This window comes from Heptranchias perlo, chromosome 34, assembly GCF_035084215.1.
Source record: "Heptranchias perlo isolate sHepPer1 chromosome 34, sHepPer1.hap1, whole genome shotgun sequence".
Taxonomy (NCBI): domain Eukaryota; kingdom Metazoa; phylum Chordata; class Chondrichthyes; order Hexanchiformes; family Hexanchidae; genus Heptranchias; species Heptranchias perlo.
Genome location: NC_090358.1, coordinates 1,735,878 through 1,744,297, shown reverse-complemented (window position 1 = coordinate 1,744,297; position 8,420 = coordinate 1,735,878). Strand labels below are relative to the sequence as shown.

Genomic DNA, 8,420 nt, shown 5'->3' with positions numbered 1-8,420 from the left:
TGGATTAACAGTGGCCTCTCCCTCTCCATCCACAAGGACCTGGAGTTTCCACTTCAGCCGCAATCGGCAAATTGCGCCCAAAATTTGCATTGGCGCATTTTACGCTGAGCTAAGCCGAGTTTCCACTAAAATGCCATAACATAATCACAAACGTAAAATCTGCCATGAATCAGCACAATTTGGCGGTTTAACAGCAAAACCGTTTCTTCATTTTTTTGCAAACAAAAATATTCGCTGACGTATTTAAGAGTCGTATTTAAGAGTGGGGTAACCTGGTGCAGTTTTTTTAATGCAGCTGAAAATGGGTTTATCACTAAAAAAAAGTATTTTTAAAAAAGGTGTCAAATCTCTGCCTGTGAGTAAATTAATCTAAAATCACTGAAAAAGACTCAAAAAAACTATACTGAAGCATTTCCTACTTTCATTGGCGTACACATCAATTTCTTAGTAAATTTCTATTTTTTACTATTTAAAAATGTTTAAACCCTGCCTACTAGTGCCTTTGATGGGAAGAATGGAAAAGCGGAGTATTTTTTAAAAAGCGAAAGACTAAGAAATGTTGGTGTTCAGAGGGATTTGTACACGAATCACAGAAAGTTAACTTGCAGGTACAGCAAGCAATTACAAAGGCAAATAGTATGTTAGCCTTTATTGCAAGGGGGTTGGAATATAAGAGTAAGGAGATCTTGCTGCAATTATGTAGGGCTCTAGTGAGACCACACCTGGAGTACTGTGTACAGTTTTGGTCTCCTTACCTAAGGAAGGATATACTTGCCTTAGATGGAATGCAACGAACGTTCACGAGATTGATTCCTGGGATGCGAGGGTTATCCTACGAGGAGAGATTGAGTAGAATGGGCCTATACTTTCTGAGGTTTAGAAGAATGAGAGGTGATCTCATTGAAGAAGCTCGACACCATCCAGGACAAAGCAGCCCGCTTGATTGGCACCCCATCCACCACCATAAACATTCACTCCCTTCACCACCGGCGCACAGTGGCTGCAGTGTGCACCATCCACAGGATGCACTGCAGCAACTCGCCAAGGCTTCTTCGACAGCACCTCCCAAACCCGTGACCTCTACCACCTAGAAGGACAAGAGCAGCAGGCACATGGGAACAACACCACCTGCACGTTCCTCTCCAAGTCACACAACATCCCGACTTGGAAATATATCGCCGTTCCTTCATTGTCGCTGGGTCAAAATCCTGGAACTCCCTTCCTAACAGCACTGTGGGAGAACCTTCACCACACGGACTGCAGCGGTTCAAGAAGGCGGCTCACCACCACCTTCTCAAGGGCAATTAGGGATGGGCAATAAATACTGGCCTTGCCATCGACGCCCACATCGCATGAACGAATAAAACAAAACGTATAAAATTCTTAGAGGGCTTGACAGGATAGATGCTGAGAGGCTGTTTCTCCTGGCTGGAGAGTCTAGAACTAGGAGTCATAGTCTCAAGTGAAGGGGTCGGCCATTTAGGACTGAGATGAGGAGAAATTTCTTTACTCAGAGGTTTGTGAATCTTTGCAATTCTCTACCTCAGAGCGCTGTGGATGTCCAGTTGTTGAGTATATTCAAGGCTGAGATCGATAGATTTTTGGACACTAAGGGGATCAAGGGATATGGGGACAGAGCGGGAAAGTGGAATTGAGACAGAAGATCAGCCGTGATCTTATTGAAAGGAGGAGCAGGCTCACGGGGCTGTATGGCCTACTCCTGCTCCTTTTTCTTATGTTCTTTGCGCCAAAGAAAACTAGTGTAATTTTAAACCCTCCTGGAATGGCCATAGGCGGGTGCAATCGACAGAAACTCATCATCCTCGTTGTTTCGATTGGGGGCGTGGCCAGTTTTATTGGTGGCTTCACGATATTTTTTTTAAGCTGGTGCAAAAGATCGCCGAAACTCGAATTGCGCTGGGTGTAAATTCCAAATTCCCTGATGTTTTGCGCTGATACGGCTGGATTGCTCTGGGCCAAGGACCCTAAATTGAGTTTGAGCAGATTCAACCCAGCTCCTGGTGCTCTGAGGTTCACAGAACAAACCTTCCCACAGATTGATACTAAGCTGGCAGTCTCGCTCTTGTGTGGGAGCTGGAAATATCACATTGGTGTAGGAGAGTAGAAAGTCCACGAACATTTTAATCTAACAGGAGAAGAATTTTAGAAGAGTAAATCTGAAACACTTGTTCCTATTTAACTTTTCTGCAGCAGTGACGGATATCAGAGGTCCAGGGATTGTACATGCAGAGAGCTTGGCTCAGCCTTGACTCATGGTTTTGGTTCTGGTAACTGGGCTGAGATCCAAACTTGTGCAAAGAGCAGGAATGAGTCGCCTAAACACACAAACCGTGATCTCCACTGCAAACAGTCAGAGATTCTCCAAAGGACACATTGTTCCCAGAAACAAAAACAGAAAACACTGGAAAGACGCAGATCAGCATCTGGGGAGAGTAAATAAGTTAATGTTTAAAGTTATAAACCAGTCACGATATTACGCACATTTGTACTTATGAGCCCAAGCCTGGATGTTGTCCAGGTCTTGCTGCATGCAGGCTCGGACTGCTTCATTATCTGAGGGGTTGCAAATGGAACTGAACACTGTGTAATCATCAGCAAACATCCCCATTTCTGACCTTATGATGGAGGGAAGGTCATTGATGAAGCAGTTGAAAGATGGTTGGGCCTAGGACACTGCCCTGAGGAACTCCTGCAGCACTGTCCTGGGGCTGAGATGATTGGCCTCCAACAACCACTACCATCTTCCTTTGTGCTAGGTATGACTCCGTCTGCCTTGTTCAATGGTACAACATAGAGCAAGCTACCATCAGTTTATCAGCTTGCTCTATTTCATAGAAGCCTATCAGAGCTCTGCTGTATTAGGTTTCTGCATCGTGGATATCTGTCACGTTGCTTGTCCGACATCTAGTACTGGATGAGCAAAAATTTCCTCCAACTAAATATTGGGAAGACCGAAGCCATTGTCTTTGGTCCCCGCCGCAAACTCTGTTCCCTCGTCACCGACTCGATCCCTCTCCCCGGCCACTGTCTGAGGCTGAACCAGACCGTTCGCAACCGTGGCGTCCTATTGACCCTGAGATGAGCTTCCGACTCCATATCTGCTCCATCACCAAGACCGCCTACTTCCACCTCCGTAACATCGCCCATTTCCGCCCGTATCTCAGCTCATCTGCTGCTGAAACCCTCATCGGTGCTTTTGTTACCTCCAGACTGGACTATTCCAATGGTCTCCTGACCGGCCTCCCATCCTCCACTCTCCATAAACTTGAGTTCATCCAAAACTCTGCTGCCTGTATCCTAACTCGCACCAAGTCCCGTTCACCCATCACCTCCTGTGCTCGCTGATCTACATTGGCTCCTGGTCCGGGAACACCTTGATTTAAAAATTCTTATCCTTGTTTTCAAATCCCTCCATGGCCTCTTCCCTTCCCTATTTCTGTAAGATCCTCCAGCCCTATAAACCTCTGAGATCTCTGCGCTCCTCCAATTCATGCCTCTTGCGCATCCCCGATTTTCATCGCTCCACCATTGGCGGCCGTGCCTTCAGCTGCCTGGGCCCTAAGCTCTGGAATTCCCTCCCTAAACCTCTCCACCCCTCTCTCTTCCTTTAAGATGCTCCTTAAAACCCACCTCTTTGACCAAGCTTTTAGTCACCTGTCCTAATATCTCCTTATGTGGCTCGGTGTGAAATTTTATTTGATTACGCTCCTGTGAAGCGCCTTGGGATGTTTTGCTACATTAAAGGCACTATATAAATGCGAGTTGTTGTTGTTGTTGTTGTTGTTGTTGTTGTTGTTGTTGTGTCACTGTGGGCCTATTTTTGTGAGGTCTTGGGATTCCACACAGGTGTCAATAGTCATGTTTGGAGCAGGTAATCCAAGTCTCCCAGAAACCAAACTTATGTTCTGTTTTTTCTTCTCAAACAGTAATGGAACCCTTGATTCCCTTAAGATGCGTGTGCAGTAATCACTCCATGAAAAACAAGCATTAATGTGCATAATATTTTGCCGGTGGCTGCACATCATTTGACTGTTGAGGGAGCAGTAATTCTGTTGATAAAAGGCAGGGCACAGCCTGTGGGTGAAGGGATGGCAATGGATGCAGCCGATGGTATTTCATATTTGGGCAGTGCCACTCGTCCGGTAAAGCCGGGCCTCTTTCTCCAGATGGTGCTGCATTGCCACTGTTGAACTTGATGAATGCTGGCATGTGGCAGAAGAGGGCAACGATGACCTGCATACAGGCTGATCCATGTGATGTCTTCTGTTGGTGTTTGGAAGCACTCAGTGGCATGGAACTTAAATTCCACTGAGAGTGCCAAATGTTGCACTGTGGATACAGGTCTGGTTCCAGGAGATGACTCAGGTCCGAATCATAGAACGTCAGAAGTTTACAGCACGGAAGGAGGCCATTGGCACATTAAGCCTGTGCCAGCTCTTTGCTGGAGCAGTGCAAAACTAACCCCACTGCCCTACTATTTCCTCATAGCTCTGTATTTTCTTTTGCTTCATATGTTTATGTACCCTTCCTTTAAAGGATGCAATGGTCTTCACCTCAACTACTTCGGGTGGCAAAGCATTCCATGATCCAACAATCCAGTGTGTGAAAAAATCTCTGCTAACCTCTCTTCTCACTCTCTTAGTGACAATTTAAAATTGATTACTCCTCATCACCAACTCCCCAACCAGTGGAAATAGTCTTTTCCTCTATCAATGGACTGGTCAGATGGGCAGGAAAGTGGCAAATGGAGTTCAATCTGGATAAGTGTGAGGTAATGCATTTGGGGAGGGCAAACAGGGCAAGGGAGTACACAATAAATGGGAGGATACTGAGGGGTGTAGAGGAACAAAGGGACCTTGGAGTGCATGTCCACAGATCCCTGAAGGTAGCAAGACAGGTCGATAAGGTGGTTAAGAAGGCACAAGGAATATTTTCCTTTATTAGCCGAGGCATAGAATATAAGAGCAGGCCTTCCTAACTGCTTGTTGTACCTGCATGTTTGCTTTCAGTGATTGGTGTACAAGGACACCCAGGTCCCTTTGTACATCAACATTTCCCAATCTATCACCATTTAAATAATACTCTGCCTTTCTGTTTGTCCGTCTGAAGTGGATAACTTCTCATTTATCCACGTTATACTGCATCTGCCATGTATTTGCCCACTCACTCAACTTGTCTAAAACGCCTTGAAGCCTCTTTGCATCCTCCTCACAACTCACGATCCCACCTAGTTTTGTGTTGTCAGCAAACTTGGAAATATTACATTTGGTTCCCTCATCCAAATCATTGATATATATTGTGAATAGCTGGGGCCCAAGCACTGATCCCTGCGGTACCCCTAGTCACTGCCTGCCATCCCGAAAAAGACCCATTTATTCCTACTCTCTGTCTCCTGTCTGTTAACCAATTTTCAATCCATGCCAGTATATTACCCCCAATCCCATGTGCTTTAATTTTGCACACTAGCCTCTTATGTGGGACTTTATCAAAGGCCTTCTGAAAATCCAAATACACCACAACCACTGGTTCTCCCTTATCTATTCTATCAGTTACATCCTCAAAAAACTCCAGAAGGTTTCTCAAACACGATTTCCCTTTCATAAATCCATGTTGACTTTGTCTAATCCCGTTGATATCTCTTGCTCTGCTCACCACTAAAACTCTGCCAGTTCCTGCCGGTGTTTTAATTCCAACTATATATGGGAGAAAATTAGAAACAAAGTAAATCCAAGCAATCAAAGATTTATGCCTTACTATGCATTGGAAATAGTTACTCCGAGGAGTAAGATGAGGAAGTGGGGAAAAATGTCCCAATGCTCTGTTCTTGCTAACGTATAAAATTGCCACCCCTTAGGGCAAGGGCTTTAGTATGATAGGGCAGTAACAAGGAGGGCGCTAGGACTCCTCGGGCGTTGGTATGACGGGGCAGTAACAAAGAGGGCGCTAGGACTCCTCGGGCGTTGGTATGACGGGGCAGTAACAAGGAGGGCGCTAGGACTCCTCGGGCGTTGGTATGACGGGGCAGTAACAAGGAGGGCGCTGGGACTCCTCGGGCGTTGGTATGACGGGGCAGTAACAAGACGGGCGCTAGGACTCCTCGGGCATTGGTATGACGGGGCAGTAACAAGGAGGGCGCTAGGACTCCTCGGGCGTTGGTATGACGGGGCAGTAACAAGGAGGGCGCTAGGACTCCTCGGGCGTTGGTATGACGGGGCAGTAACAAGGAGGGCGCTGGGACTCCTCGGGCGTTGGTATGACGGGGCAGTAACAAGACGGGCGCTAGGACTCCTCGGGCGTTGGTATGACGAGGCAGAAACAAGGAGGGCGCTAGGACTCCTCGGCGTTGGTATGACGGGGCAGTAACAAGGCGGGCGCTAGGACTCCTCGGGCATTGGTATGACAGGGCAGTAACAAGGAGGGCGCTAGGACTCCTCGGGCGTTGGTATGACGGGGCAGTAACAAGGAGGGCGCTAGGACTCCTCGGGCGTTGGTATGACGGGGCAGTAACAAGGAGGGCGCTAGGACTCCTCGGCGTTGGTATGACGGGGCAGTAACAAGGCGGGCGCTAGGACTCCTCGGGCGTTGGCTGCACTCGGCGCGCCCTCGCGGTTGCGCGCGCGTTTCCTTCACAACCAAGATGGCGGCCGACGGGGCGAGGAGGCGATTGGCGGGGAGTGCGGGATCCCTGTGAGCGTCCGTCACGAAACATGAATGAAAAACATTTTTCCTCCCACTTCGTTTGATTCATCTCAGCCTGGTAAAGAAAGCGGTGAGTTCCCCGTTCTGATATTTAGGGAGATATTTTTCTGGTTTATTTACCGGTCCGTGTGGTGTTACCGGGCTGGCCGGGGCTAGTGCGCATGCGTAGTGCCGTTGGGCTAACCTGCCTGCTGTTTATTTAGATAGGGAGCAGTGTAAAAATATCAGTTGCAGGCCTTAACATAGTGACATTATGCTGATATTCATATTTATAGCTGTCTAAATATATATAATTGATTATATTTTATCTGATTATATCTAGCCTGGTGCTGGTGACCATATTTTATTGGGAGCTGTCATTGGGTCAGTCAGTGTTCAATAATTTCCGATCTACTTAAAAACTCATGGGGTTTCTATTCAATTTTACTTAAAACCTCCCGGAAGGTATTCTCAAACAACGGGGTGGATGAATAATTGATAAAGGCATTTATTATTTAAAGTGTCTGAGCCAATTTTATCAGAGTGGAAACAGAACAATAACCACTGAAATGTTTTTTAAACGAGTTTTCAACCATTTTTAACTTTTGGGAAATCGCCTGTTTAAATGACTTCTTGTTTCTAATTCCAGTACGGTTTTAATGATTCTTTGAGGCAGGTGCTGTGTGTGTCCCAGTAGAAAATATTGTTCGATTGAGCTCCTTTAGGATTCCGTTATGTTTTTGTAGATTATAATTCGTGTTTGATGTTCGATGACCTAAGTGATTTAAATTTTATTTGAGGAATTGTGTGTCAAAACTACTACAGTGGACTTGTGAAAAGGATTTAAGAAGTGTATATTGATTGTGGCGTCCCAACACTACTGTTTATGGTAGATTATTTGCCTGTTTTTAACTTTAAAAAAAAATATATATACACATACACATGGGGATAAGATGAAATTCATATTAAAATGGTAGTTGGATCTCAGGAGTAAGTCTAGTCATTTCTGGATGCATTTGTCAATAGGGGATTTCTATGATCCTCATTGAGGTTTATAATTGGCTCCATAGATCTGTCAGCATGTTTTCAATACTGCCCGTGCAAAAGTCACCGGGAAAACCCCGTGCTCGTGTTTATGAACTCATGTTATACAAACTTTAATTTTTTTTTAAAAAGTAAGCTGTGAATGGATGAGAGAGAATTTCATTTTGGTCAGAGATTCAGTTACACGGTGCAAAATAACACAATGGCGAGATGTATGATGCAATCTGCTATAGGGAGAAATGGAAAAACAAGCCTGGTATTAAGTGCCAAGGCAATCAGTTTAAGAATATTTTTGTGTGTGTGTGTGTGTTGAAAGTGACCATTGACCAGCTAAAGTCAATGGAGTGAAAATTTAATTTGAAGAAAATGTCTAGAACATTTTAGTAGAGTTCTTAAAATCCATTCAGACTAAAGGACTGAGATTTGATTGTTGGGTCTATTATTTGGTAAAGGAGTGTTTTTTTTGTACTAGGCAAATCCATTATTTGTCTTGTTACCATTGTTTTGATGTCAGCCTAAAGTGGGTGGTGTTTGTTGTATTTTGTTGACACGGAGTTCAGTTCAGGAAAACTCTCAAATGTAGTCATATTGCTGTTGCAGGTGTTACCATCACTATATGCTGCAGTGTAAAGTTTAAGAATAATTTTTCATATTTTGACCTCACTTTTGACTTCAAA

General features: G+C 45.1%; 1 protein-coding gene across 6 annotated transcripts in view; it reads left to right on the top strand.

Annotated features, from left to right (window-relative positions):
- Positions 1 to 6,665: 6,665 nt before the first annotated feature.
- The window catches only part of dennd4a (DENN/MADD domain containing 4A), a 113,988-nt gene continuing 112,233 nt past the window's right edge, over positions 6,666 to 8,420 (top strand). For all 6 annotated transcript variants that reach the window (XM_067971260.1, XM_067971256.1, XM_067971259.1 and 3 more), the window contains exon 1: positions 6,666 to 6,790. The gene's annotated coding sequence lies outside the window, so the exon portion shown is untranslated. The remainder of the gene's footprint in view (positions 6,791 to 8,420) is intronic.